The sequence below is a fragment of the Narcine bancroftii genome, chromosome 1 (genome assembly GCF_036971445.1).
Source record: "Narcine bancroftii isolate sNarBan1 chromosome 1, sNarBan1.hap1, whole genome shotgun sequence".
In the NCBI taxonomy this organism is placed as follows: Eukaryota; Metazoa; Chordata; class Chondrichthyes; order Torpediniformes; family Narcinidae; genus Narcine; species Narcine bancroftii.
The window spans coordinates 137,189,119-137,215,680 of record NC_091469.1 but is presented as its reverse complement, the minus strand read 5'-3'; the positions used below and the strand labels follow the sequence as shown (position 1 = coordinate 137,215,680).

The following is a 26,562-nucleotide window of genomic DNA, read 5'->3' as shown; positions in this document are numbered from 1 at the left end:
TGGCGGTGTGAAAGGTCTCCACTGGGCAGGGTGAGTAAAAATCAACTGGGCTCTGAGTTATGATGGGGGAGTAGTATCAGAGCCCGGCCGAGTTCACTCGTTAATCACTCTGTGGTAGGGCAAATGCTCAGCCAGCTCTACGTAGAGATGTTCATGCATGTATCAGTCTGGTCGTATTGTAAGTAATCTTGAGATGATTTAAACCACAGGTACGCATTGACAACTCCACCGCCTGCCCTGTGAAATATAACTGCACAGTAATATTTCACAGGGCAGCTGGTGGGGCTGTGTCAGGGGGGCTGGAGGAGCTATCAGCATGTATCTGTGCTTTAAATCATTTCAAGATTACTGGCAATATCTAATACAGTGTAACGCTATGTAAATAGTTGTTATACTCTATTTAGGAAATATTGGCAAGCTGGTCTGTGGGTTTGTCCTAAGCTTGAACAGTATGAGGGGCATTGCCGTAGATTTTCTCACGGTCTTTTATACATTGAGCATGTATGTGCTTTATTCCTGGTACGATTTCACTGCCATGCGAGTATATAATACTTCACTTGTGATGTCACTGCCCTTCCCTTAGATCCAAAAGATCCAGATGAACCAGGCAAATCATGGTCCAGTGTGAATGGCTTACCAGTTATTGCATGTCCGGTAAATTTACCCACTTCCTAGGAGGGTTGGCAGTGTGAAAGGGGCTTTAGTTGGTTGAAGGGGGTGGGGGGTTAGTTTGGGGGATAAATGGTCATGGTTTCAATTACATGCAGGCCAGATCTTGTCATGGTAACAGGCTAACTTCTGTGCATGTTATTATTGTTGTGGCAAGCACCAACGTGTTTGTGGTTATTTTTTGTAAGGAAGCATCCCCAGATTTTACAGAATTATAGAAGGGCTACAGGATGAAGGCCATAGACTTAAGCTGAGAGGGGAAAGATTTAGAAGGGATGCCTTTCAACTCAGAAGGTGACAGGTGTTTGGAAGTGTTAAAGGCAACATGGGGTACATATTTAGACAGGTACGTGCACAAGAACTCAGAGCCCAGTTGATTTTTACTCACCCTGCCCAGGGATCTGGGCCAGGCAATAGGACCAGCTTGGGAAGACAAGTTGAACAGTCATGAAAAAGCAACAAGATCCTTGAAAGGACATTTAACTCAGCAAGAGCTTTATGGGAGGGGAGGGGGGCGGAGTAGGATTGTCAGTTGCCCAGACGATGCAAAAAGTAAAGAATAAAATGCTTCCACTTGCCTCATGAAAGTGCTAATATAAATAGCAGATACAGGTGAGAGAGTGCATAGAAAGTACACTTGGGGAAAGTGGAATGGGATCATATGTATACCAAAAATAGAAATGGAAAGAGCAAAGCAAAGAAAGACCACAGGGACATGAACAATATCTCAGCACATTGAAAAAAACAGAACTCAGAAAAGGTTTTATTGTATTTGTTCCCGACAATTATTATTCATTGCTAATTGTCTCTGAATAGAGGAAACATTTGAAAGACAAGCATGTTGATGGTCTGGAGCCACACACATAGGTCAGACTGGTTACTATGGAACCATAAAACATATATGAGGGTAAAAGATAATTAGTTCCCTTCCGTGCAGGACACATTTTAATGCTAATCTGAAATCTGAGATTTTATATCATTATCAATGATACTGAACTTTTCTTTGAGATTTACTAAATTCCTTGAATTTAAATTCTCCCAACTGGTGGTGTATTCCACTCACATAAATACCTAGTTGGCTACTAGCTGTGCTTACAGTGATCGTGGGGATGGGGGGGGGGGGGTGGAGAGAGAGAGAGAGAGAGAGAGAGAGAGAGAGAGAGAGAGAGAAAGAGAGAGAGATAGAGAGAGAGAGAGAAAGAGAGAGAGATAGAGAGAGAGAGAGAGAGAGAGCGCATGGTCGGGACCTCTGCTTTATACCATGGGCCATTTGGGCCCACCTGATGGTCAGATGTCATTAGGCTGGGTGCTGTGTCTCTAGGCCACCTGTTGGCTGAGTGATGTATCGCAGCGTATCATCACAGGTGCAGATATCATTCCAATAATTTTACTGCATTTCCACCTAACTATACCTTAATTATAAGAAGAATTGGCATTAAGGATGGAAATAAAAATACAAAATGCTGGAGAAACTCAGCAGGTCAAACAGTGTCCTTTATGTAGCAAAGGTAAAAAATAAATAACCGATGCTCCAGGCATGAGGCCTTCATCAGGGCATGAGAGAATGCCGGCAGGCATCTGAACTAAAAATTGGGGGGGGGGGGGGTGGCAAAGGCAGGAGATGAGAGATGGAGAAAGGAAGGAGGAGACTGCAGCCATGCGGGGGAGGAGGCATGGCTGGGTGGGTAAGGGAGAAGATGGGGGGAACTGGAAAGGCAGGAAAGGGGAGGGGGAATGAAAAGGTGACCAAATTTAACAGAAAGCAGAAAAGTCGATGTTAATGCCATCTTGCTGGAGAGTGTCCAGATGGAAAATGAGGTGGTGTTCCTCCAATCTGCAGGTAGTCAGGGTGGGATAAGGCCATGGACAGACATGCGAGTCTGGGAGTGTGACTCAGAATTGAAATGTTTGGCTACCTGGAGGTCGCAGTTGTGCTGGATGGAGAGGAAGATGGCATTATGGATGGATTGGAAAAGAGCTGCAATGAATTAGCATTAAAAAAAATCACAACACTGGGAACAAAACCTGTTGAGAGAAGTGTGGTAGGTTTTTGATTTTGCATTTTGGTGTGAAATTGACATAGGAGATCAGCTGGCCATTAAAGAAATTGTGGGGGTTGTTTTATGCCTGAGTGGCAAATTGAAATTATGTTCAGCAATATAATTAAAATTGGAAAAAATGGAATGGAAATACAAATAAATGAAGCAAGAGAAAGAGAGAGAGAGAGAGAGAGAGAGAGAGAGAGAGAGAAGAGAGAGAGAGAGAGAGCACAGCAACCTGTCCTTGATCCACCTTCAGGAAAAAGTGAATGCTCTTGGCCATGATGTTTTTTCCCTGTAACAGCCCATTTACTACCATGTACTGTTGTCTAGACTGCCCCTAAACATTCAATTTTAGGCACTGAAAGTTGCCAAAAAAGAAAATATCACACTGAAGTGAGACCAAAGGTCAAGGACATGAGGGGAATAGCACAAGCAGGTACCCTTAACATATCAGATCAAAGGAGTGAAATATTAATAACACATATTAAAATTGAAGTATTTGCTCAAGCAGACTGAGGAGTGTGTTATGTGGAGGAAATGAGAGGTGAGGAAAAAGGGGTCAGTGAGAAAGATGCATCATCTGTTGACCATCTGTTGACAATGAAGGAAGTATCATATCAAGTTGGAAGCCAAACAATCCTCTGATATTCCAGAGGATGGAAAAACAATTAGAAACCAACAAAGTGTGACCAAAATAATTATAATGGTGAGTATAAACTGGCTGTTAATAATAAGTCATACACTGACAGCTTCTACAGAAATATAAACAAGAATTTCAAGGTAAATGTTTATCCCTTAACAGATAAGATTAGGGAATTAATAGTGGAACATATCCTTTGAACAGTTCAAATTTTAAATTAATATTTTAAATTGAGACAGACAGCATGGTAACCGGTCCTTCTGGCCCACGAGCCCAAGTCGCCCAATTACATCAAATTGACCTTAAACCCCACATGTTTTGAAGGGTGGGAGGAAACCGGAGCACCTGGAGGAAACCTACACAGGCATGGGGAGAACGTATAAACTCCTTACAGACAGCGCTGGATTCGAACCCAGATCGCTGGCACTGTAACACTGTTGCACTAACTTCAACGCTAACCACGCTGCCCTAAATTCTGTCACTCAAAATGCTGAGAGATCCTCAATAATAAGGCTTGTTTCATGGAAGGATGTATGCCGGGAGGTGGGAAGTGGGCAAGATAGTGGAGGTGTGGAGAGTGGGCTCCAAGCAATATTAACTGTGTGTATAGTGAGGTGTGAAATTAAAGAAAGGAGGAGAGAAATTTAAAGATATGCGAAACAAGATTTTTACACAGTGAGTGGTAGGTATTTGGAAAGTGTGGAAAAAGTGTGGAAAGTGGTCTATCACTTAATAGACCTTTATAGTGACATGAATATTCAGGGAATAGAGGAATATGCATCATGTTCAAGTGCAAAGTTTAAGAATAACCTTTGCATTGGGTTTGGCACGGACAAATGGGTCAAAGGGCTTATTCCTGTGCTCTGTTGTTCCATGCTGTACATTCTATGTATATTCATGGATGTGAGAAAATCTTTACAACGCTTTAAATGTAAAATATTTAAATGTAGACGTACACCACCATGACAGGCCCTTCTGGCCTACGAGCCCATACTGCCCAAATGCAACAATAAGCCTACAAACCCCATACATTATTGGAGGGTGGGAGGAAATGAGAGCACTCAGTAGAAATCCATGCAAACACTGTCAGTAAGGACACTGCCGGATTCGAACCCAAGTTGCTTGTGCTACAATAACTTCATTGTTTCACTTTCTTGGCCTGACAGAATAATTGCGTGTGAGTTTCTTGGAGTTTTAAAAACTATAGGACAGGCCAATGCTTGGCATCCCCTACCATTGAATTGACTAATTGATCCAAGTACTCGCCTTTTTAGTTAATGAAAATCATAATCTTTCTTTTTACATACTTCTATTAACATTGATATTTCACATTAAAAAATTTACAGAATACATAAGGAAATATGTTAAAAGTCAAAAAGACACGTTACACTTAACTCATATCATTTTACCCAAGGTACCCCAGATTTTAATCAAACAAATTACATTATATTAATGTTATTATTTTAATATAAATAAAAGAGAATCTAAACCCACTACCAAGAAAGAAGTTGTTTTGGCCAAAAAAAAGACACAATTCTTATCAGTGATATATGACCTCATTAGTCAACAGTTGTACTTTCATAACAAATCAAAGATTATGAAAGTAATTTGAAAAAGGTTCCCACAGTGTTTGAAAAATTGAATTCAGATTGGAAATTTCTCTAAATTTAAACATGACGTTACGTAGATATTGAGCATGAATAGGTGTCATTACGTCCCGCCACGAAAATCATACTCAAGACGCAGAAAAGGCAAAACATCTCAATTTAACTCTAAAAGGCTTCTGCTTGAATCCTAGAAATGTATTGAGCTTCCTTTTGGTGGTTACTTGGGCTTTCAGAAATATATAGAAATATATAACATTGTCCACTAACGCCTGCAAAAGGATGAAGGGGGATCGAGGTGGCAACAGAATTTAAGATTGATTAAAGGTCAGCTGTAGTGAAAGTTGTCAAGAATGATGAGCACATTTTCTAAATTTGGAAAGAAAATAGCAGCTTGCTGTTTTTAACATCGAGTAATATCCCAAAGAGCTTCATAGACATGAGAAGAAAGAGAAAGAATGTGTGAAAGAAAAAAAAAATAGAACTGGTAGCTTGAAGTTGGTCAAAGAGTTTAAAGGAAGCTCAAGTTGAAAAAAAACAGAAGGGTTGTAGGCAAGAGCGACATAAAAATCTTGTGCATTCACTTCATGAAAACATTTATATTATTTTAATAAAGCACTTTGCTTCACTTATCCTTTAATTAAGGAAGGCACCCCAGATTGCCAGAAATAGTTGGCATAAAGCATCAGGGCCAGATGCAAAGTGTTTCCAAGTTCTCAGCTCAAGGCATTCAAGTACTAGCGCTGAACTTATGCAGAGTCCAATTGGTCATGTGTATATCTATCTGATTTCCAGAGCATTTGGTACATCTGCACTGCAATCTGCAGTGGCAAATATTGGGGTTGCGCCTCAGACATGCGCGCTGCTGCCAGCCAGCTCAATGCAATCCTCTTTGATGGCTCTGACACAGAAGTGTTTAAAATGTGGGAGAACAAGTTGACAAAGCCGTGAAGGGAAACAGATGGGTGTACATATGGAAAATGAATGTCATGGAAATGTTACCATATATAGCTAAGAGCACGGCCATTTGATCTATTGCATCCATGATGACCAACCAAATAAACTTTTTTTTCATTTTGTCCCATCTCCCAGGTCTTGATTTATAGGTTAAGGCATTTTACCTGCTTCTTTAGAACTTCCTTAATTGACAATGGGTTCTGAATCACAATTTTGCAGACAGAGAGTTGCATATTTGGCATTCAATCCATGTAAAGTATTTCTTCCTCTGTTATATTTCTTTTACCAATTAAACTCTGCTCTCTTTGGCTTTGACTCCCATGTTATGAGAAATAGCTCCCTTTGCTTTACCCCGTTTGATAACTTATTATTGTATAAACATCAATTTAATTTTCCCTTCCTCTCCCTTGTCCAAAAAAAAACTCAGTCAAGACAATCTCCAGCCACGGCAATGTTCTTGTGAGCATCCTGTACACCCTCTCTCTTGCAGTCACATCTTTCTCATCTTGTGATGACCAGAACTGTATGTGGAATGGCAGACATGGACCATATGATGTTTAATTAATTCTAAAGCAAGTTATCATTTTCACCTATTATCCACGTTATCTACATTCGTTGCCATCTTCCAGGTTCTGTGGGCATTCCCTTCAAAATCCTTTTGTTTCTCCAGACTTCTTGATTACTTAAAATTGATCATGCACCCCTGGGCTAGTTTGTTCTCCTATTTGCAATATCTTTTGTTCATCTGTTGATATGTTCTCACAGTCCACAAACATTTTCCCCACTACTAACCACATGGCCAACTTTGGTATCTTTGGTAGGATGTCTTATCACTCTTACTTTTATGCCCAGTTATACTACAAAAAAAAAATTGGGACCCACTTGCGAGCAGTGCAAAATCCCTGCACGTCCCTCCACCCATGAAATGTCCCATCAGCAAAAATTGTTTGAAATAACTTTTAATCCAACTTCCCACTTGCCCCTGAATCTTTCAACACATTTTTTAAAACCATATTTGTCCTAACCCTGCTAAAAATTCATGTCAACAATGTCACAATAGCGCATGTGAGTTATCTCTTTAAATCATCCATTCTCAGATATGTCATACAGAAATAAAAAAATGATCAATACAGTCATAAATAATATATGTTTATCAATTATTTTATTAGATGCAGCGTGTGGATATCATTGTGTATGCTCTTTTATTCTTGAACTTGGGTTATGATATGATATGAGAGTTGATTGTCATGTCAATTTTAACTTAGAGATACAGCACAGTAACAGGTCCTTCCCACCTACAAGCCTGAGGCCCACATTTAGATACATGTGAACAAATAATTGATATGGGGGGGTGAAACTGAAGTATCCCGAAGGAAACCAGTCATGAGGAGAATGTAGAAACCCCTTACAACTAGTGGCAGATTCAAACCCAGGTAGCTAAGTATGCATAACTTACAGATGCACCAAAACACTTGTATACTGCAGCTAATAGGATACACAAATAACTATTGTATGGCCATAATGTGCTATGAGATTGGAAAATAGACGGTAAGTGTAAAAAGATGAATAAATAAATGCTTAGAGTTGCAGTTGCTGTAAAAAGAATGATGTTTCAACACATTCAATACAGAGGCAGCTCTGAGTCAACCACATTGGTGGGTCTCGAGTCGTTTATATTTCCGATTAGGAAAAGACTATAAATTTTCTTCATATAAAATGCAAAGATGCTTTACTGTTAGTTTAATTGTTATTGTTACAGACACGAGCTTTTGTTTGCAAATGTCAGATTTCACTGGACTGATATTCAGTGGTCACAGACACAGAAGCAGTGAATAATGGAAGAATTGGAAGAATTTATACCTTGATGTTGAGGCACCAAATTATTTTACCTTTGTAATGACACAGATGGATTCAGCCCATTGGGTCAATGTGAGCTCTGCGGGGAGTAATCTCATTTGCCCCATTCTCCACTGAAAGTTCCTGTTCGAATCAATGGTTATTGTGTAATCTACAAACACTTCCCTGAGGGAAGTATTTAAATATTCAGAATAGATAATATTACAGTGTGTGAGGAAGTGCAGGCATTCAGAACCATGTTTACCTCCTTCATAGAATCAGCAAGGGGGATTGATGGTCGAATAGACCATTTTAGAAAATATTATGATTCTCATATTTCAATTTTAAAAAAACACTCAACCGTTTATTTAATAATGCAATAACTTTCAAAATAGATAAAAGCATTAAGATTATCATCTTTTGATAGATTAATCCCAGTTCACCATGTTCATCAATCTCTTGCTTCTCCAGAGATCTAACTAATGGCTTCATTTATACTGCTTGTCACTTTGGTAAACGTCTATGAACCCGTTATCTATTTTGGTGTAACGGAAACAGATTTCTACATTTTTCCTTCCTAGTTCCCAAATTAATCTACATCCTTTGGGCTATCATCTCTTGAATGCCATGTTGAAAAATAAACCCAACCAAATTTCAATTTTTAAATTTTTTTGTTAAATAAATTAGACAATGCATCTTAATAACAGGCCCTTCCAACCCAAGAGACCTTGCTAACCTAAATATTCCAATGAACCTACAACTCTTGTAAATTTTGAAAGGTTGGAAGAAACCCGAGCTCCCAGAGGCATCCCACACAGACGCAGGGAGAATGTACAAGCTCCTTACAGACAGTGCAGTATTCGAACCTGGGTTGCTGGGTTGCACTAACAACTAGCTAAACGTGACACCCATTAACAGCAAACGAACGATGAATGTGTGACTCGGAAAAATATCGAAAAACCTGATTGGACTTTTTAGTTTCAAGCATATGCAGTGAGATAGAATTTCATATTGGTTAACCAAAACTATTCTGGTCTTAAAGGTGATTATGCATTACTATTTTATTATTAATACATTTTATCACATCAATTTTATGTCAATATTTAATTCACTTTTCAATCATTTTAAAGCCAACAGGTGGAGCATGTGCAAACATTGACCGTCATGATGTATTAGATATATTTTATTTATAATACAATATATATGTGCATGTGACCCTAATATATCACTAAATTTAAACAAAGGAATCGATGAAGGTGACACTACTTTGCAGATATGTGACAAAATAGGGTGAAATTAATGATCAACATAGAATTAGATTTTTAAAAAGCCAAGGTTTTATTGTTCAAGCCATCTTCATTTTGTTTACAAAGATTCAGTCAAAAGTTGATTATAGCTACGGTATCAAAAGTTGAACATACCAACAAGAGCAGGTCATCGGCTTTGCATTCTGCAGTGAGCGGACTCATCTCCTGACCCCCCGCAACAATCCTGTCCACCAGGTACATGCTGAGAGTTCAGTGGAATAGCGAGTGGGCAAGTGCTGATGGTCAGCACATGAGAAGCACCAAGCAGGTCACCTGAGTAGGAGGTCCTCCACCTGTTCATGGTGGCAGCAGTGTATAGCATCTGCAAAATATATAGATGTACGTTCAGACACATAAACTCACAGCATGGTAACAAGCCCTTCCAGCCCATGAGCCCATACCCCCAAATACATCAATCAACCTACAATCCCTATAACCTCTGTCTGCTTTGAATAGTGGCAGGAAACCAGAGCACCCAGAGAAAACCCACACAGACCACAGGCAGAACATACTAACCCCATACAGACTGTGCCAGATTCAAACCAGGGCACTGGCACTGTAATATAGTGTCCAGCTAACTGCACCACCCTGCACTGTAGTTAATCTCTTCAACTGCTTCAGCAGCACCACCCAAAGTCACTGCCTTTATCACCAAGAAACCAAAGGAAGCAGCCATGTGGGAAACCCCACCACTTGCAGCTTCAGTTCCAAGACACACAATGTACTGGCTCTGTATCCTGGGACATAGTTCTCTGCCACAGAGATCGTCTTGCCAACAATGTCTACATCTCAAAACATAATTGAAAAAAAATTGTAGGGGAATATCCAAGTTTATTGTCATCTGATTGCATACATACAACCCAACACCAGACAAAACAGCATTGTTTGATCCTTGGTGAAAATCACACAGATGCACAATCAGACTGACAAACATCCAAATGCAGGACAAGTATATATTTTAATATTTATATACAGCATAAAAACTTTATATATAAATACACACACACACACACACACACACACACACACACACACGCACACACACACACACAGACACACTCTCTCTCTATCGGATGGTTAGTGTGAGCAGTTCCTTTTAGGCTAAGTTTTGTGAAATGGATGAAACAATTATCACTGTATTCCTGGCCTGAAATTCATCTCTTTTCAAGTGTTCTCTACCATAGAGGCAATGTGCTGCTCATTGGATTGAGTTTAAGAACCACGATGGAACATCATGTGGAATCCAGCACAATTCAAAGGGTGAATTTCATCATTAACAGTTCTCTCTGTTATTCAGTCACCATCTCAGTGTGTGTCTTGTCATTGTTCCCGGGCAGCAGATGTCATCTCACTTAATTTATACCTTCACATATATTATTTTTATGGCCTCAAGGTAATTTGGAACTGCAAGCAGCGAACAGCTGTAAAATGGGAGTCACTGAATGTACTCAATGGTCATGTGATGCAATGAAACGTTAACATTTCAGGATCAAGATTTTTTTAAATGAGAAGCAGGATTAATTTTTTTTAATTATTGTTGTTAGAATTCTCATTATTTATTAAATTAATTATAAAGTACATGGTTTTCTCTTTCCTTTTACATTTTTTTAATTTGTGGCATCTTAGGTGTTAATTATACTTAAATTGTTGTTAGTGTGTTTTACGTAACTGTATGGCTGCTACAAGTTAGAATTTCATTGCATCTGTACTTGTACTTGCATGTAAGACACTAAATTCTCATTCATTAACTTATTCAGAAGAGGAAGAGGATTTTAAAGTTTAAATATCCTTCTTCATTTTCATGCCCTAAACATAATCTTATGCACTGCTTTCTATTGAGTTAATTGGATCAAATTTCATGGGTGAAATGTGCTACTATATTATTTGTTTAATGCACGATCGATAACAAATGTCTGAACATTATGTTAAGAATATTATGCTGTTTACAACCCCCAAAAAACTGCCAATTTTATAATCACTCTGTGTATGTTTGAGAGTTGTGTGACTTTTGATGAGATGAAGGTAATCGTGATTTGGTCATCAAGCAACAATATCCTTTGGTTCCATGATATTCACACAACAATCAATTGGAGGAAAATGTTCGTTCTAATTATCAAAATGTGCAAAGGTCATACAAATTATCAGACTAATGTTACATCTGGCCCTCACCTGTTAGAACATTACAGCACAGAAAAAAATAGCCCATTCGACCCTTCTGGTCTCTGCCGACCAATAAAACTAGCTAATCCCACTGACCTGCTCGCATTCCATATCCTCCAGACCTCTCCTATCCATGAATTTATCCAATTTATTTTTATAACTGAAGATTGAATCTGCATTCACTACATCAGATGGCAGCTCATTCCACACTCCTACCACTCTGAGTGAAAAACTTTCCTCAATGTTCCCCTTTATTCCTCTCCCCTTTCAACCTAAAGCCATGAACTCTCATATTTATCTCCCTCAATCTAAGTGGAAACATCCTATTCACATATATCCCTCATAATCTTATAAAACTCTCTCAAGTCTTCCCTCATTCTTCTTCATTCCAAGGTGTATAGTTCTAACCTGTTTAATCTTTCCCGGCAACTCGACTCTAGTTGATCAATTTCTTACAAACAAAATTTCAGTTGGGAATCAGGAATTACCCCCCTACGTTCGTAATCCACAGCTTGAATCATGTAATCCTGTCTTTAGCTTTCTCAGGGTCCATCATAAATGACCATGGGAGGAACAGTTAGTGCAACACTGTAATGTGCCCGTGACCAGGGTTTGAATCCAGCACGATCTGTAAGGAGTATGCTCATTCACCCCGTGTCTGCCTGGGTTTCCTCCAGGTGCTCTGCTTTCCTCCAAATCCTTCAAAACATATGCTGGTTGGGTCTAATAACACAGCACAAGCTCATGGGTTGGAAGATCCTGCATATTTGTCTTATCTGAACCCCATGTGTGACTCAAAGTTTTATAATTTCTCTGTTGCACTTGAAGCAAAAAAGAAATTGCTGAAGGAATTTAACGGATCAAGCAGGCTCCGTCGAGGAAGAGAGATAGTTGACATTTCAGGGAATGACATTTCAGGTCATGCATCGAGACTAAAAAAGAAAAGGGGAAGACAATCAGGATAAAGAGAAGACTAGAGAGGGGAATGTAAATCAGGTGTTAGGAGGAACCAGGTGAGAAAGGAGATGAGCAGATTGCTCCAGATGGGAAAGGGGGTCAGTGGAGTCATGAAGCAGGTGGGTGGAAGACATATAAGAAGAAAGGAAAAAAAAGGAAAAGAAGGATCCAGATGGGGAGAGGGAAGGATAGAGGTAGACATAGAGGCTAGAAGCTGTGAAGAGGAGATACACAAGGGTTCAGTTGCTGCATTCTTCTTCGTAAGAAAGGTGCTCAGTGGAACAAAATGAGGAAGGGATCATTAGTAGCTGGAACTAGGTGGGAGGTGGACATTAAACTTGGTGGTGAAGAGCTGTAGGGACTGGACTGTGCAGAGTTCAGAAAAAAGAAGGGGTGGTGAGACAATAGGAAAGAGATAATGAAGCCTAGAGGATGTGCGTGAATTGTATTTGGAGGATTCAATGTTCATGCCATTAAGTTATAGACTACAAAAAAAAGAACATGAGGTGTTGTTCTTCTAGTTCACAATTGGCCTCCACCTGGCAGTAGATAAAACCTAGGATGGACAGGTTGGTATGGGTATGGGAAATGACTTAAGATGGTCTCTTTGGACCAAGTACAGGTGTTCTCACTAATGTAGACGAGTCCACATCGGGACATCCCAATGCAGTAGACATGATTGAATGAGGTGCATGTGAACATTTTCCTCACCTGAAAATCCCAGTGAGGTACCTAGGTGGTGGTGAGGGAGAAGGTGTTGCTCCTCTAACAGTTACAGGGTAGGGAGAGATAAATCATGGAGAGAGGAGTCTCTGTGGAAAGCAGTAAAAGGGAGGAAGGGGAAGCTGTGACTGAAATCAAGATTGCATTGGAACAGATGGAATGACAAAGGATGATGAATTGAATGCAGAGACTGTCAGTGAAAGGTAAGGGTGGAGGAATGCTGGGGATGTGAGTGCACAAGTCTGGGGAATGGGAGTGAGGGCTTTATTAACCACTGTAGCGGGGAAGTCATGTCACCTGAAGAAGGAAAACATTTCAGATGTTCTGGAACAGAAAGCTTCATCTTGAGAACAGAGAAACAGAGAATAATAGATAGTGGGCTTAAAAGATACCACCTGCGAGGAGATACAGTCTGCGGGAGATGCTAGGTATCAAGTAAATATCAGCAGATAGTTTGTGTCCTGAGATGGAGCAGGAGAGGTATCAGAAATGGTCCAAGTGAACTTATGGGCATGAGGTGAAGGTGATAAAACTGATGTTATTCCAAATGAGTAGAGGTGAAAGCACTGATGCAATGGCTGATGTAGCGGAGAAAGTGTTCAGGGAGTGGTGCCAGAGTATAGGTTTGGATGCAATTTTAAAGTAGCAGCCAATCTCAATGTTGTTAGATCAATCAATTTTGTTTTGATGGATCATCGTGCTTTGAAAAATGCAACATTAAAAGTTGACCTCTGTTGTTTTTTTTATTTATAGAGTTATTATTCTCTGAACAATATTTGTTTTCCTTCAGTGATTTTTGTTTAAAGAATTCCAATTGCAAATATATCATAAAAAATGAATTTACAAGGTCTATGCACGTTATTTTTTTCCCCAACTTTCTCTTGGTCAACTTCAACATTTCTTATTTTTAAGAACACCATAAATCCTATAATTGGATTACCTTTCCATTTAGTTGAACATTATGTTATGAAATGAGACCTGTAAATCTCATCCAACAGTCAAAATTAAATCCAATAAATGTTTCAAGATCGGTGATCAGAAACCATATAGTTTGTGGTGTCAATGCTTGGAGGCAGTAACTTATTCATGGTTACAAGACTTGGGTGCAAATATAACATGCACAGTGTATTGTTCATTTCTCACCAATTCCATGAAAAATCATAGTTTTTTCCCCCCTTGCACCTTAAATACACATAATCTTTGAAAGAAACCATGGTTCTTGTAATATTCCCCAGAGCAATTGAACTACAACAGTGGGAAAATTACAAATTGGATTTATTCCTGTCTTGAACATCGCCATTCAATGATTAGATATTGCAGAACCCAATGATGCTGTTTAATTTGTTCTCCATGCTGTAAAATAGGCATTAATTGATTTAGTGGCCTGTTGTGTATGCAGGCAATTTACTATTACAATGAAAAGAAACATCGAACATAATGCAAGATGACAGACAAATAAAATATGGCTAATTTGCATTGTTGTTTAGAATATATGCAAGAATTTATTCCTGCAATATGCAATTAAAACGTCTTGCAATACTGGTGCTGATGCCATCCTAGTCTCATCCTATGAACAATCCTTCCTGCTATCCCACCACCACCCCCCCCCCCAACACCCCTTCACATTTGGGTATCTTTGACAATCGCAGAAATAAGAAGTGCAATCAGGTGCAATTGTGTGACCATTGGAGGATTAACCGAAGAGAGAAGAAACTTGAGATTGTTCACAAAACTGTGAAGGTTGTGTGAAATTCTGCATGAAGGCAGTAAATGGGAAGCCTGCCACTAAACGAAGGGTCCATCAGGCAATCTTATCCTATGACAATATGAAGTCATCTCTATCATTGCCCTTGAGAAAGAGTGCACAAGAATGCATCAAATTGAAAGAAGTCAGTGAAAGTAAAAAGATCTCTATCAGTGATACCAGAATCAGAATTTGTTTTCATGAACATGTGTCAGGAAATTTGTTGTTTGTGGCAGCATTACAGCTACAAACATTTTTGTACACTTTTTTTTAACGTAATTTATAACAAAGAAAATTGTCCATTCAGAAATTTGATTGTAGAAGGGAAGATGTTTTTGTAACATTGGGTGTTCATTTTCAGGCTCCTGTACCTCCTTCATAATGGTAGCAGTGAGAAGAGGGCATGGCCTGGGTATTGATGGTCCCTGATGATAAATGCTGCTTTCTTGTAAAACCACTTCTTGTTGATGTCCTTGATGGGGTAAAGATAGATGCCCATGAAGATGCTGGCTGAGTTCACAATTCTCTTCAGCCTTTTCCATCTTGTGTATTGGGACCTCCATTCTAGACAGTGATGCAACCAGTCAGAATGCTCTCCACAGTACACCTGTAGAAATTTGCAAGAGTCTTTGTTGACATATCAAATCTCTTCAAACTCCTCATGAAGTATAGCCACTGACAAGCTGTCTTCATGATTGATCGACATCATGTCCTCAGGATGGATCTTCTGAGATCTTGACACCCAGGAATTTGAGGTTCTTTACCCTTTCCACTGCTGGACCCTTGATGAGGACTAGTCTTCCCTTTCTGAAGATCACAGTCCATGCTTTAGTTTTGCTAATGTTAAATGCAAGGTTGTTGTTGTGACCCTCCCCATCTAGCTATCTATCTCCTTCCTGTTTGCTTCCTTATTGCTGACTGGATTCTGCCGATGACCATGGAATCATTAGTAAATTGGGAAATAAATGGCATTTGAATTGTGCCTGGCCACACACTCGTGGGTGTAGAAAGAGTAGAGCAGTGGGCTTAGCATGCATTCTTGAGGTGCGCCTGTATTGATTATCAGTGTGAAGGAGACTTTGTTTCCGATTCCTATTTTCTGTGGTCTTCGATGCGTAAGTCAAGGATCCAGTTGCAGAGGGAGGTGCAGAGATCCAGGTTTTGATGCGTGCTGACCAGTACTGATGGTATGGTGTTGAAAGCTGAGCTGTAAATCGATGGAAAGTGGCCTGGCGTAGGCGTTGCAGTTGTCTAGGCGATCCAGGGTTGAGTGGAGAGCCAGTGAGATTTCATCTGTTGTGGAGCGACTGTGGCAGTAGGCGAATTGCAGATATTTAAGTATGAGTTAATTCTGGCTCTGACCAACCTCTCAAAGCATTTCATTATAGTAGATGTGAGTGCTACTGTGTGATATTCTTGGGCACCGGAATGATTGATACCCTTTTGAAACCGGTAGAAACCTCTGACTGATGGCAGATTGAAAATGTCCATAAAGACTCCAGCTAGTTGGTTGGCACAGATTTTCAGTATCATGCCAGATATGCCATCAGGGCCTGACACCTTGCCAGGGTTCACCATCTTGAAAGATGATCTGATATTGGCCTCAGACAGAAATCATCTCACCAAGTGTTGAATGTCTGCAATTATTTTACAGACTGAGTGAATAATATCATTTTGGTAGGCATGAGTATGAATGCAAATGTCCTCACAACAATAGAAGCTCCCATGTAAGGTCCATGTTCTTACTATAGACAACGTGGAACATATAAATCTTCAGCACAGTATTGACCATTCATCTCACAGTGTTGTGCCTACATAATAATCTCCTCTACCAACTGCCTAGAATTTCCCTCTGGAAAGTGTACAGTCATGCGCTTTGGCAGAAGAAATAGATGGGCAGATTATTTTTTAGATGGGGAGAAAATTCAAAATTCCAAGGTGCAAAGGGACTTGGGAATTTTCATGCAGGATACCCTAAAGGTTATCCTCCAGGTTGAGTCAGTGGTGAAGAAGGCAAATGCAATGTTGGCATTCATTTCTAGAGGGATAGCATACAAGAGCAGGGATATAATGTTGAGAGCCTATAAGGCACTAGTGAGAACTCACTTGCAGTAATGTGCACAGTTTTGGGCATCTTATTTAAGAAAAGATGTGCTGATGTTGGAGAGGAATCAGAGAAGATTTACAAGAATGATACCAGGAATGAAAGGGTCAATATCTGAGGAACGATTATTGGCTCTTGAGTTGTTGGAGAACAGAAGGATGAGGGGGGACCTCATAGAGGCATTTTGAATGCTGAAAGGACTGGACAGAGTAGATGTGGCAAGGATATGTCCTATGATACGTGATTCAAGGACAAGAGGGCATAATTTCAGGATTAAAAATGCATAATTTAAAATACAGATGCAGAAGAATTTCTTTAGTCAGAGGGTCGTGAGTCTGTGGAACTTGTTGCCACAGGTAGCTGTGGAAGCGAGGTCATTAGGTGTATTTAAGGCAAAGGTTGACAGGTATTTGGTTAGTCAGGACATCAAGGGTTACAGGGAGAAAGCAAAGGAGTGGGGCTGAGTGGGTGGATGGATCAGCTCATGCTCAAAATAGAGGAGTAGACTCAATGGGCCAATGGACCTATTTCTGCTCCTATATCTTGTGATCTTGTAATATAAATTGAAATTGTCATGTTTGTTTACCTATATAGTTTGGGCCTTCATCAGGTCAGGTGTAAGGGCTAATTATTGAGGAATGTCATTGTCACTGGTTTATTTTCATCATTGCTTAAATTAATGCTGTTGACTATGTAACCAGATAAATTCTGTTGGTTCAAATAGAAGCCTAGTTGCCTGTCAAACCACCCTTCAACCAAATTGACTGGTCACTTAGGAAAGAGGACACAATACCTTTGAACAGGTGCTCTTCATAGGAATTGTGAATACAAAAATGAACATGATCATTATTTGACATATATTTACTTGAATGATGCACTTATACTACTGACTTTCTCATTGTCTGTCACCTTCATTCTGCATCCCATTTCCACCGACTATCTGGTCTGTGCAGTCCTGCACACAAGCTTGAGGAACAGCTCATCATCTTTCATTTGGGTCCCTTTTTGGCACTCAGATAATTGTGAACATTTATTAACTAGTTTTTGTATTTATTATATCTTTTTAATTCAAATATATTATTGTGCTTTTAACAAAGTACGTGTTCAACTACAGCAAGTTCAAATTTATACAGAGAGAGAGATTGAGATATATATATATAGAACAATGTCAATTATAATCTTATTTTCATTACATATAGCTCTTTTTTGTCTCATTTCTACAACTTTAGGCATCTTGATGTGTCTCGATATGGCTCAGCTTGTTTGTTGTTTCTTTTTAACTCCTTTATTTATTTTTCTTTACTTTTTTGGGCTGACGGACATGCCCACTCTGACCTGCCAGGCTTGACTTTCTGCTCTGCATTTTAGAGCTCCTACATATGTTTTTTTTTTGTCTGACCTTTTCAATGATGTGTTTTCTCTCTCTAACTGTTCCCATTCACCCATTGCCCAGATAACCTTGTTTACAGCTCATCCCCATTAATCTCTCATCTTTTTTTCTCTCTATGTGAATTATTTGAGTTCTGCAAGGATATAAGAGGCTAGAAAATGCCAAAGGACAACTGGTGAAGGAAGGAAATTTTAGGGGAGAGACACTGGGGAGTAATTTTTTTTTACACTGAGAGTTATGGGTGCCTGGAATGCGTTACCATGGGTGGTAGTGGTGGCTGGAACAATTGGGACATTTCAGAGACTGACACAGCCGATGGATGAAAGAAAAATAGATGGCTGTGAACTAGGGAGGGTTTTGGTTTATTATTTGGTAGGAATATATGGGCCGCAGGGCCTGTACTGTGTCTATATTAATCCTAGCTTTACCCAATCATAAAATTTCCCCACCTCTTCTCTAACTACCCCACCTCCACCTTCCCTGCTGCTTCATGTATTATTGTCTCCTTTCCAGTTCTGACAAAAGGTCTTTGACCTCTAAAATTAATTCTGTCTATCTTCCTGTAGATACAGCCTGACCTACTGAATGTTTCCAACATTTTCTGCTTTTGCTTTAGATTTCCAGTATCTGTAGTTTGTTCTGATTTTCATGAGTATTGATTGTTGCCACGCTGCCAAAATACTAACAATGTGGGATATGCTTCAATAAATGTAACCTGATGCAAATTTCATGGTTTCTTTGCCCATGAATGTTGAATGGATTTTTTTTTTTGCAAAATAACTGCTGCTCTGCAACAGTGAGTACTCCAAGTTGTCTCCCATAGTGCACGGTGGCATAGTTGGTGTAGAGGTTAGCACAACACCTTTACAACGCCAACGATCAGGACCAGGCTTCAAATCCCATGCTGTCTGTAAGAAGTTTGTACTGTTGCAGGTTATATTAGTATGGTTATGGATAAATGGGAGTTTGGTGTCAGTCGCTTCTGAGTAACACTTCACAAAAGACATCTCATTTAAAATGCAAGAGCTTTGCTGAAGCTGGATGTTTTTGCAGAAGAATGCTGATCTATTGTGTATGGGCAATGAAGTCAAGGTACATAATTACTGATAAGATCTTTCAAAGATTGGGTTTGGAGCCTTGGGAGAGGTTTTTTTTTGGTTTTTACAAGCAGAGAGAGGAAAAAACAAATAGGATTCTTCTTTGATAGAAAGGGAGAAGTAGCAATTGAGGCTGCAACATGACAAGCTGGCAGACTTGTTGAAACCCCTATTCTGAAGAGGGGTTGTGAGTTCTGAGTTCAGACTGTTGAAAACCCTTGTAGTCCTTACAAGAGGAAATGGCTGGCTGCAGTGTTTCTCTTGAAATAAGGGAAACAAGAGGAATTCTGTGGCGACCTGGAAGAAGAGATTATCATTTGGAAAACCCATGATGGGGCAAGTTTCTTTGGCAAGACACTGAAGTGACTGATTGGAAGAAATCAGTTTGTTTGCGCCCAACAAGCAACAAATATCTATCTAAAACCAACAAGAATTTTCCTGAGTAGTAACCATTTAACTTTAAGCACCAGAGCCTGGTGAAGATTCATAAATGTTAAATTCTGTGCACAGCATGAGAATTGCCTGATAATGGATGAACTTGGAGAAGTGAGAGTGAACGATTGGACTGTGAAACAAAGAACTTTCCTGAACACAAAAACAATACATAATGTGCACTTAGAACTAGAAGGGGGTTAATTCAATAGTAATAAGTTAAAATTTGATCTTGTTAATATAGTTAAATAAAATTAAAAGCAACTTTTGTTTAAGTAACCATGGTCTTGGTGAATAGTTAATAGTAACAAGTTAAAGTTTGATCTTGTTATTATATTTAAAGAAAATTAAAAGCAACTTTTGTTTAAGTAACTAGGATCTTGGTGAATTTCTATTGCTGCTGGGCTTTGGAGTCTCCTGGGCTCTGAACAGTACATTCTCGCCATGTCTATGTGGGGTTTTCCCGGCGGCTTCGTTTCCTCCCACCACTTGAACCATACCGGGAGTGTAGATTAATTGGGTGTAAAGTGGGCAGCACAGACTCGTGGTCTGAAATAGCCTGTAAATGTGCTATATATCTTTTTTTTTAAATGGGAGCATCTTTTGGGGTTACAGGGGTACACCATAGGTTAGAAGGCAGAAATCCAATTGAAAACTTCACTGGAGCCCCTGGGAAGAGATACACTTCAGAGACACCATCTTTCCAAGAAATTATCAAATTGAGATCTATCTTTTCGCTCAGGTGAAATTAAAATGATATTGAATTGAATTAATGCAATAGTGTTATCCCTGGCTATTATCTTTCTGTCAATCAAAATTTCTGAACCAGATTATCTGATCATTATTACATTATTACACAAATTGTCCACTGCATTTCATAGAGCATGCTTGCAAATAAGGTTCTCAAAAGATATCTATCAATCCAACATGTTTTAGAAAATTATCTGTGAACTAATGCTGAACAGGGGCCATGTTAATTTATGCTCTATCTCTTCCAGCCAGTGCACATCCTGCTCCTAGTCAAGGAAAATCTAGTTTGGCAGAATTGTCTCTATGGTTCTTTTCTTTAATTTTGTTTATTGGTCACATTATATTTGGCACAGTGAGAAGGATTCTTCTGTGAGCAGTCTAACAGATCAGCTCCAACTTTCATGCTGCTGTTTAAAGTTGGATAGCAAGAGCACAATTTTAGCAAATAGAGTTATGATGAAAAAAAACAAATTGTCCAAAACAAGGACAGAATGAAAGCACTGTTGTAAAAATACAGAAATGCTGGAGGAACTTAGCTGGTCTTGCAGCATCCATATGAGGTAAAGATTTATTACCTCCTGTGAGACTGGCTGAGTTCCTCAACATTTCTGTGTTTTCATTATGAAAGCACCGTTATGCGTTCTTTCAGGAGTCAGGTTGCCATGGTGAAACTGTCATTTTACCTGCCGGTCCACAATTTTACATTCTTGGGCTTTTTCCTGATGGAAGGAGGGAAATGAGAGTGTGCCCAGGGTGTGATGGCTCTTTCAATGTACAGGCTGCCTTTCCTGGGTTACGGGAGATGTAGATGGAGTCCTTAGTGGAGAGGATGTGATGTTCTGAGCAACTTCCGTACCACTCTGAGACACATAATAACAAGTATGCTTTTAGAAGTTGTCAAGAGGTATGGAGGACATGCCAGTCTTCATTAATCATCGAAGAAAGTAATGTATTTTCCTTACTTGTGCATCAATATGGATGGTCCAGAACAAATAATTGTAAATGTTTATACCCAAGAACTTGAAGCTTTCTACTCTCTCTAATTCAGCAACATTGATGAGGACAAGGGTCTGGACTCTTCCCCAGGCCCCTCTTGTGAAGTCAATGATGTAACCATATAATCATATGACCGTTTGTGGCATGGAAATAGGCCATGTTGGCCCTTCGAGTCTGACCGGTTCACTTGAACAACTCCACTAGTTCAACCCTCCCGCTCTCTGCCCATAACCCTCCAATCCCCTCACCTCCATGTACACATCCAACTTTCTCTTAAATGACAGAAGGGACCCTACTCCAACTAATTTTTTTTTGGAATATCATCCCATTCTTCCACTACTCACTGAGTGAAAAAGCATCCTCTTATATTACTCCTAAAGTTTTTCCCCCTTACCCTTAACTCATGCCCTCTGTTCCAACCTCCCCTGCTCTCAGGGGAAAGAGTCTGTTTATGTCTAGTCTATCTATTCTTTTCATAATTTTAAATACCTCTATCAAGTCCCCTCTCAGTCATCTACATTCCAATGAATAAAATCTCAGTCTCCTTAATCTCTCCCTGTAATCCAGATGCTATAAGCCAGGCAATATCCTTGTAAACCTTTTCTGCACCCTCTCCACCTTATCTATATCCTTTCTATAATTTGGAGACCAGAACTGAGCACAGTACTCCAATCCTGGCCTCACCAATGCCTTAAACAGCCACAACATCACTTCCCAGCTCCTATACTCTATACTATGATTTATGAAGGTTAGCATACCATATGCCTTCTTAACCACCCTGTCTACATGGGAATCCACCTTCAGTGAATTCTGTACCATAACCCCCAGGTCCCTCTGCTCCTCAGCGTGCCTCAATGCTCTCCCCTTAAATGTATATGTCATATTCTGGTTATTTTTACTGAAATGCAACATCTCGCACTTGTCTATGTGGAATTCCATCTGCTATCTTTCAGCTCACTCTTCCAAACAAACCAAATCTTTCTGTAATCCAAGAAAACCTTCCTCACTATCCACCACTCCCCCTATTTTTGTATCATCCGCATATTTGCTTACACAGTTAACCACATCCTCCTATAAATCATTAATATAAATGATAAACAACAAGGGACCCAGCACCGACCCCTGAGGGACCCTGCCTGTGACAGGCTTTCAACCTGACAGACAGTTGTCCACCATGACTCTCTGCTGTCTATCTTCCAGCCACCTCTGAACCCATGTCACAATCTCTCTACTAATTCCTATTGACTGAACCTTCCTTATTAACCTTCCATGTGGAACCTTATCAAAAGCCTTACTAAAATCCAAATAGATCACGTCAACCGCCCTTACCTTCATCCACTTTTTTTGTCACTTCCTCAAAAAACTCAATGAGGTTTGTCAAACATGACTTTCCTTTCAAAACTCATGGTGGGTGCCCCTAATCAATCCATACCTATCCAGATATACATATATACTATCTCAAAGAATAACCTCCACAACCTTTCCCACCACCGAAGTCAAACTTACTGGCTGATAATTACTTGGCCTACACCTAATGCCTTTTTTAAACAACGTTACATTTGCAACCCTCCAATCCCATGGTACCACACCTCCTCCAGCGATCTTTAAAAAATCACTGTCAGTGCCCCCGCTATTTGCTCCCTGACTTCCCTTAAAGTCCTGGGGAAAATCTGATCAGGACCAGGAGACTTATCCACCTTTATTGACCCTAGAAGTTCCAAAACCCTCGCTTTACTAATCCCTATCCTCTCCATAACTAAGCCCTTTGCCTCTCTTATTTCATACAGCCCAATGTCTCTATCCCTCAGGAATACAGATGAGAAAAAATGTTCAATATTTCTTCCATCTCATATGGTTCCTTACATAGTTCACCGGTCCCATCATCCAGTGAACCTATTCTATCCTTAACCCTCCTTTAACTGTTCATGTATCTGTAAAAACCCTTAGGATTCAACCTTTGCCTTATTAGCTATGGACTCTTCATACCTCCTTTTTGCCTTTTTAATCTCACCTCTAACACCTGCCCCATTTCATTCCCAAACAACATCTCCTTCATCTTATAGACATTGAGAGAGATGTTATCTTGGCACCATGCCACTAGACTTTCAATCTCTTTCTTCTCTTCTGTTTTATTCTTATTTGATCTCTACAATATGATGGACGTGGAGCAGAACTTAGCTGCACAGTCATGATGCAGAAGGAGTATAGCAGTGGACTAAGTATACATCCTTGAGGAGCATCTTGGTTGAGTGTGATTGAGGAGGTGATGTTGTTATCCATCTTCACTGATTTCAGTCTGTTTGTCTGGAAGTCAAGGATCCAGTTGATTTGGAAGTTGTACTGAGGCTTAGATCATGAGGTTGGGGGATGTGTTTGCTGGAAACTATTGTATTGAAGGTAGAGCTGTATTTTGTGAAGGGTAGCCTGACATGGCTACCTTTGATCTCCAGGTATTCCAGAACTGAGTGGAGACCCAGGGAGATGGCAACTACTGAGGACCTGTTTGGATGGTGGGCAAATTGAAATGGGTGAAGGTTGGTGTGTAGGCTAGAGTTGATGTGAGCCATGACTAGCCTCTCAAAGCACTTTATGATGGTGGATGTTAAAGCCACTGGTTCGCAGTCATTTAAACCTGTTGTCGTGACTTGGCGGCCTTCTAGAAGCAGGTAGAAACTTCATTAGTCTGAGGAATATCAGATATTTCAAGGAGTGGCTATACGAATTGATAAAAATAATATTTTATATGATTTCTGTCGATAAGGTGTTCCATAAGAAAGCTTCAAAATTTTCTGAAATATAATGGAAATTAAATTTTATTGAATTTTTAAATTTTAAGTTTTAAAATTAAATTTAAATTTTAAATTTAGACATACAATTTGGTAACAGACCATTTCTGCACAGAAGTCCCTGCCATCCAACTTATACTCCATTAACCTACACCCCAAGCAAATTTTGAACAGTGGGGGAGAAAACCGAAGCCCCTGGGGAAAACCCATGCAGATACGGGGAGAAAGTACAAACTCCTTACAGACAGCGCAGAATTTCAACCCCGGTCTTGATCACTGGTGCTGTAAAGGTGTTGCACTAACCGCTACACAAATTGTGCTGCCCCACACATGACCCTGGGATAAAGGGTCCCATGCTCTACTGACTGAGCTATCCGGGCAACAAAATGGGAAAGAAGGGAAACAAAAAACTTGTTCAAATGGTATTTTCAGTGAGGCATCAACAATTCGAGGGCCAAAGGCTTTCGAATCAGCCCATGTCAACCAATGGGTGTCCACCTATAATTATCCCATTGTGGCATTTGGCCCATAACTTTCTATGGCCAGTAGCTCTTTATATGCAGAGATGGTTTTGGTATGGACTACATGAGACGTACTACCAATGTGCCACTTTTGGACATACTTGCTGGATACTGAACAATGCTCTTAATGGGAGGTCTGATATTTTTGAGGGGGAAACTAAAGGCGACAAAGGAGCATTGAAGACAGATGATTATGCATTTCGCTGACTGTTCCATTCAGCTGATGGAATAATGCCAGTAGAAATCATAATTAGTGACTGAATTAACATAACTGCACTTTTTAGAATCATAAAATCATTGCAATAGAAGATGAGACCATTCAGCCTGTTGAGTCTCTGCTTAGATTTTTGCAATTCTGGTCTTGTTTCTAGGTCTGGAAAGGTATTATGTGAAACTTTAGGTTAAGTTCAATTAAACCATGATTCACTGCTCACCAATCGCATCATTGTTTTGAAATATTTGAATAATTTTCCTTTAGCATTCATTTTGATTTATTTAGTAGAAGGTTTAATTGCTCTTCTGAGTTATTTAAATAGACAAGCATCATTGCTATTTTAAATGGTTGGTGACTGCAATAATGTCACAGTAACCAATGTGTAGATTATAATCTACAGCTGCCTGATCAAATTGAAATACAGCCTAAAGAGGTTAGCGACAAATCTCGGAGCATGAGCAGGAATGCATACGTCCGTCAAATATTTTTAAAAATCAGTTTATAAGGCTACCAACTGACACAGCAACACAGTACAGGCCCTTTTGCCTTTGATGACCTTAAACTAGGATGGCTGAGGGGGCGAGGGAACCAAATGAAGGAGAACAGCAAGGAGAAGGTTAGAGTGCAATGAGAGAAAGCTTGTAGACAGTGTTTGAGGGGGGAAAGGCAGGTGATAGAAAAGGGGGATGCTCTGCACGAAGATGGACAGAGGTCGATTGCAAAAGGTCATAAGAGAGCTGTTGGTAAAGATAGGGGCGTACAGGAAGTAAAAAGTGGGAAATCTCTAAAATGCATATATTTTAATGCTAGGAGCATTGTAAGGAAGGTGGTTGAGCTGAAGATATGGACTGACACTTGGAAGTATGATGTGGTAGCGATGACTGAAACATGGTTACAGGAGGGATGTGACTGGCAGCTAAATATTCCTGGATTTAGTTGCTTTAGGTGTGATAGAACCAGGGGGGGAGGGGCAAGAGGGGGTGGGGTTGCACTACTTTTTAGAAACAATATTACAGCGGTGCTTAGGTGTGATAGAATAGAAGGCTCGTCCAAGGAGGCTATTTGGGTGGAATTGAGGAATGGGAAAGGGGAAGTGACAATTATAGGGGTGTATTATAGACCGAATGGGGAACGCAAATTAGAGGAACAAATTAGTAGGGAGATTGCAGATATTCGTAATAAGCACAGGGTAGTGATTGTGGGGTATTTTAATTTTCCGACTATTGATTGGGAAACCCATTCCATGAAAGGGCTGGAAGGGTTGGAGTTTGTAAAATGTGTACAGGATAGCTTTTTACATCAATACGTAGAGGTACCAACTAGAGAGGGAGCTGTGTTGGATTTACTGTTGGGGAATGAGATGGGTTAGGTGACAGAGGTATGTGTGAGGGAGCACTTCGGGTCCAGTGATCATGGTGCCATTAGCTTCAAGGTAATTATGGAAAAAAATAGGTCTGGGCCCAGAGTTGAGGTTTTTGAGTGGGGAAAAGCTAGGTTTGAGGAGATGCGAAAGGATTTACAAGGGGTGGATTGGGTCAATTTGTTTTCTGGGAAGGATGTAATAGAGAAATGGAGGATCTTTTAAAGGAGAGATTTTAAGAGTATAAAATCTTTATAAACCTTTTAAGTTGAA

The 26,562-nt window shown here is 39.8% G+C and overlaps 1 protein-coding gene across 10 annotated transcripts in view; it reads left to right on the top strand.

Annotated features, from left to right (window-relative positions):
• The window catches only part of LOC138764513 (teneurin-3), a 4,541,667-nt gene that overhangs the window by 1,585,046 nt on the left and 2,930,059 nt on the right, over positions 1 to 26,562 (top strand). The window lies entirely within an intron of this gene.